Source organism: Sabethes cyaneus, chromosome 3 (assembly GCF_943734655.1).
Source record: "Sabethes cyaneus chromosome 3, idSabCyanKW18_F2, whole genome shotgun sequence".
Classification (NCBI taxonomy): Eukaryota; Metazoa; Arthropoda; class Insecta; order Diptera; family Culicidae; genus Sabethes; species Sabethes cyaneus.
In genome coordinates, this window is record NC_071355.1 from 198118776 (window position 1) to 198124775 (window position 6000).

The following is a 6000-nucleotide window of genomic DNA, read 5'->3' on the forward strand; positions in this document are numbered from 1 at the left end:
GAGAAAATACACGCTGCACTGAACAACTAATATGGTCTATGTTAAGTTAGTACGGATCAGGTGACGCAACAGTAAAAATGTTTTTTTCAATCACACCGCTTCAATTGACCCAGCGCAGGGTGTACAATCCATCCGCGCAGAGTGCGGCTCTTGGTGTGGTAAAGCACGCAGCAAATTTATCACACTGCGTTTGCGACTGCCTTTTCTTGGTGCGCGTAAAATACGAAAGAGCGTGTTGTGTTGTTTAAGAATGTGTCTCTTATGGTCTGTGCTGCGGTTTATGCCATCTCTGCCTACAGGGTCGTAATGGCAAAAACCAAGGGCCCCGCAGAGCGATCCCAGAGATGCTGGAGTGGAACATCGAGGGCCTCTTTTCGCACCACGAGCTAAGGCCCTGGCCTCAGGACGCTGACTCGTCCCACGGCCGACGTTCCGGTATCTAAGACCATAGCGTAAGATGGTCGGCCTCTCTGTCGAACATCCAAAGTAACGTGGACGACGGCGGCTTAGTGGTCGGGGAGGAAACGACGGTTACGCACGAGGAACTCTTTGAGATCGCTAAATCCCTGTCGATGTACAGGATTCTGAAAAATTATTTCCAGAATCGTGTGCTACACTACAACACGGAGGAGGGTCAGAAGTGTGTTCCAATCACCGCAGGGGGTCCGCAAGGTTCCATACTGGGCCCGGTGTTGTGGAACGTCATGTATGACGAGGTGTTGTAGTTAAAGTTACCAGTAGGAGTTGTGATTGTCGGCTTTACGGATAACATCCCCTTGGAAGTCCACGGTGAATCTACGCGTCGCAACGACGCATCATAAAACGGAGGTTATCGTGGTGAACAACCACAAGTCGGTACAGTAAGCAAACATCAACATCGGGGACTGCACTATTTTGTCAATACGGTCTTTAAAACTCTTGGGAGTCATGGTCGACGACAAGTTCAAGTTCGGGAATCACGTCGACTATGCCTACAAGAAGGCTTCCACAGCTATTTCGGCATTGTCTCGTATGATGTCTAATAGCTCTGCGGTATATGGCAGCAAGCGAAGGCTTTCGGTCCATATCGATGTGGTCATCGGCGCGTTAGGAACCAAAAGCTACCTAGGTAAGCAGAAAAGTACCTATCGTCGGTATTGCCAACCCCACAATACCTGAATTGTCTTCTTAGCTTTGGTTTTAGTGATGGCGTTTTGGTCATCGGGTTACTAGTAAACTAGTTTATTTGCTGTCTAGGCCAACGTTTCTAGGACTTTATTTCCTCTTCATCAGGGCAAAAACATATTGAACTAATTCTTGTCAAGTTTGTTGGGGTGGGTTTTTTCTGCTATTGGTCGAACTACAACAGTCATTCCTGTACACAACACAGTACGGTTATGTCGAACGGTTATGTCTTCTTAGCTGTCTAATAGCACCGTATCTTCCCAGGTGCTCAGCAGAGAGAATATCAATAATGATAGCCGAACAAGTCAGAAAGAGTCGCATCGTTTAACCAATCACGGCACGTAAGTTGCCATTACATGCCGCGTGAGCCGATTTGGGTGCTCAAAGGAGCAGGCTGAAGCTATTAAAGTAGGTAAAACAGTATATTACCGTTAGATAATGTCGCCTGATGATGACGGTTTTTATGTTTCCGCTAGGAAAGTCACAAATCGATAGGAGTCCTTTTCAATATACTAAGCACCTGTAACTCAACAACGACCCACCCAGCCGTCAGCTGAAGAAGATCAGGTGAGCTGAAGAAAATAGGCGAGAGTGTTCTAAATCTATAAGAAATTCCGATTTGGCAGGGACAAATGTTGTTCGTGATCGTCGTTAGGGTTACTAACGAGACTGACTTCTTCACACAGTAAATAAAATACTAGATTGTCTGACGGCAACCATCCGCCAGTGGCGGTGGCTGCTAGTCCACTGAACACTGATTGCTATTTATTGAACGCCTTTTATACACTTGTAGTGAATAGATTTCTTCCACATTCAGAACAATAGCTCCTGCGTATCCCGTTCGGTCAAACGGACAATAGATTTTTGTGACTAGATTCAGCAGAACAATAGAAGCTAACTGCCAGGGAATACTACAATGCGGTTTCCTGCCGCAACAAATGTATTTCACGGCAGAGAATAAATCGTGTAAACTCTAGTATCGCTGTTACATCTAAATGCGCTAAAAACCCCTTTCGTCCGAAGATCGTTCCCTTTCTAACAGTTTTTCAATACTTCTTCTTCTTCTTCAGCAGCGGGATGGCTCGTGCTGCTTCAAGTACTCGTCTCCATTCAACTCGGTCTTGGGCCACTCGTCGCCGATTTCCTAGTCGTCTCAGAAATCGCAAATCGCTTTCGACCTGGTCGAGCCATCGTGCAAGTTGGGCCCCCCTGTTCCTGGTGCCAGTAGGGTTGTTTAAGAGGACTATTTTCGTCGCATTGTCGTCCGGCATCCTTACGACGTGTCCGGTCCACCGTAGCTTGCTAACTTTTGCTAGATGTACGATGGGAGTCTCCCCAAGCAGTGCCTGTAGCTCGTGATTCATACGCCTCCGCCACTCTCCGCTTTCAGTTTGTACTCCGAAAAATATCGACACGGCAAGAGCGCGTATGTCCTGCGTAAGCAGCGTCACGGTTTCAAGTCCATAAAGAACTACCGGTCTAATAAGGGTTTTGTACATTGTTAGCTTCGTGCGGCGGCGTATGCATCCTGATCGTAGCGTTTTACAAAGGGTAAAGTAGGCCCGATTTCCCGCTTGGATGCGCCGCTGGATCTCCTTACTAGTGTTGTTGTCCGCGGTCACCAGCGATCCCAAATACACGAACTCCTCTACCACTTCTAGTTCGTCGCCGTAAACGGTTACCGTCCGTGGGAGACGCGCGTTTGTTTCCTTTGAGCCTCTTCTTTTCATGTATTTGGTCTTCGACGCATTTATTTTTAGCCCAATTCTCCAAGACTCCGCTTTCAGTCTGGCGTAGATTACCTCCGCCGTCGCAAAGTTCCTGGCTATGATATCAAAGTCATCTGCAAAGCCTAGAATTTGGCTACCCTAGAATTTTGGCTACACCAAAGAAATTGCTTATAATTTAATAAATATTCTATGGGATATTTTATTCTGGTCGCAATAAACCAAATCGTTCAGAATGATCTGTCAGTAATATTTAAACTTTTCTGATCACGGATATATTTTCAAGTTGACAGCTTATTTAGCTTTTGCTTTCAGTATAGCCAGTCCCACACTACCTGAAATGTCTTCCCAGGCGTCTGATAGCACCGTATCTTCCCAGGTGCTAAGCAGATTTCTGTACTCGTAAAAAAAGAGAAAATCATCGATAATCGAGTCTCTCGCTTCGATGCCCGCTCGTCGGATCACCCCCACAAGAGCGATGTTGAACAGCAAGTAGGATAAACCATCACCTTGTCTCAACCCTCGCCGCGTCTCGCAGGGACTCGAGAGTGTCCCAAAGATGCGTACGAAACACATCACTCGATCCAATGTTGCTCTGATCAGTCGCGTCAATTTGTACGGAAAACCGTGTTCGTGCATTATCTGTCATGGTTTGTCTCGAGCGACTGTATCATATGCTGCTTTGAAATCAATAAAGATATGATGCGTGGGCACGTTGTACTCCCGACATTTCTGCAAAATCTGCCGGGTAGTAAAAATTTGGTCCGTAGTTGCGCGAGCCCCCTTGAAATCCGCCTGATAATTCCCTACGAAACCTTGTGCTATCGGTGACAACCGGCGTAACAGGATCTGGGAGAGTACCTTGTAGGCGGCTCCTAAGCGCTCCTAGATTAATTTCCGATCCACCTCCTTCTGCGACTTCGCCATTGAGGTGTTCATCGAAGAACTGCTTCCATCTGTTGACCACCTTGCGCTCGACTGTGATTAGATTCCCTCCCGCGTCCCTACATATGTCAGGTTTCGGTGTGTAGCCCTTCCGAGTTTGGTCCACCTTCTCATAAAACTTGCGCGTGTCATTAGTTCGGATTAGTTGCTCTTATTCTTCACGATCTCTGTCTTCCTTTTGACACTTTTTCCTCCTCAGGATCGTGATCAACTGGTTCTTAGCTCGTCGGTATTTGGCCAGGTTCTCTCTAGTGGCAATACTTAGATAATTTTTCAAACAGTTTTTCCCCTCCACCGCTTGTTGGCATTCCCCATCAAACCAATCATTTTGTATACTTCGAGGATCAATACTTAGTGCCTCTCCGATGGCCGAGCGTATTCTTCCCCTACCGTCTTCGAGGTTTGAAGCACCTAACTCCTCGGAAGAAGGCAGTGCCTCATTCAGTACTCGCGCGTAGTTCTCTGCAGCTCGTGGGTTATCTAGCTGCCTGATGTTCAGCCGAGGAGGGCGGCTTTGACGTGTCCGGTATACGGTGGACAGCTTTGAGCGCACATGTACTGCTACTAGGTAATGGTCAGAATCAATATCCGCACCCCGTCGGGAGCGTATGTTCGAGATGTTAGAGAAAAATCGGCCCTCTGTGAGAACGTGGTCAATTTGGTTCATTGTACGTTGGTCAGGTGATCTCCAGGTGGCTTTGTGGATATCCTTGTGCGGGAAAAAGGTGCTTCGGATCACCAGGGCTCGGGAAGCTGCGAAGTTTATACATCGTTGGCCGTTATCGTTCGTGTCGGTGTGCAGGCAATGGGGTCATACCACCGGTCTATACATTTCTTCCCTACCGACCTGGGCGTTCATATCCCCGATGACAATCTTGATGTCCCGTGACGAGCAGCTGTCGTACGTAGCCTCCAGCCTCGCGTAGAACGCTTCTTTCTCATCGTCTGGCCTTCGTGCGGGCAGTGCACGTTAATGATGCTATAATTGAAGAAACGGCCCTTTATGCTCAATACACACATTCTCTCGTTGATCGCCTTCCAATCTATCATGCGATCCCGCATTCCGCCCAACACTACAAAGTCCGTTTCCAGTTCATTAGTAGTGCCACCGCTTTGGTAAAATTGGGCCTTTCCGCCACGGATCTTCCTTGGCGGCAGATTTCCTGCAGAGCATCGAAACCGAGTTTGCGGGGTTCAAGCTGTTCAATCAGCACCCGCTCGCAGCCTGCGAAATTTAGCGACCTGCAGTTCCAAGTACCGAGTCTTAATACGTCGACCTTGTTCCGTCGCCTAGGTCTATGTCGAATATTCCGCTCCGAATTTGCAATTTGTAAGTGTGATTTAATTTAAGTGTGTAGCCGTAACGAGGCAACACTACGGAGTCCCGCGATGGGGCTGCCATCTTATAGTGCCGAAACTCACTATATCTCCTTCCCGGTTAGTATACGACCTTAGTTTACACCGGCTCCACTAAGGTTGCTCGTGTTCTACCTGGTACCACGAGGAGGTCGGGATTGGAGTTGCTGGTTAAGAGGCTAACGACCACTATGGGGTCTATATTCCGCATTATCCAGCTATTTACGAGGGAATTCCAAGTTTACCAGGGTTTTCAATAAGTTGTTGCAATTTTAATTTGGCATCCTTACCTGATCCGCCCTGAGAAGACTAGCCGGGCCGGTACAAGACACACCCCTCCGCAATATCGATATTTGTCGGTTGTAACACAATTGTGTATGGAGAACTACTTCACATTCTGGAGTAACTTCTACAAACAACTGATAGGAGCACCTATGGGCAATCCGCTATCCCCGTACCTGTTTAAGCTGTTTATGGCAAGTTTCGAAGCAAAACTGTAACAAAAATAGCGACTTCCGAAAAGATGGAGGCCATAGGTCGATGATATCTTCAGTATAATCGAATAAGAAGTACTAGAAATAATTCTTGCAACAGTATGCGTAAGACAAAACTTGTGAAACTAGAAGTACGGGGAAAACATAATAGTAATTAGACTACTGGAAAATGTAGAATTTTGAATTTTAAATGAACAGGAGGCCTACCAGTACGAAGCGAGTTAAACTGGGTCGTCGAACCACTTGTACCAATACAACATGACAGCTTTTCACTAAATGATACATACGATGGAAACATTACCTTTGAATGAGCT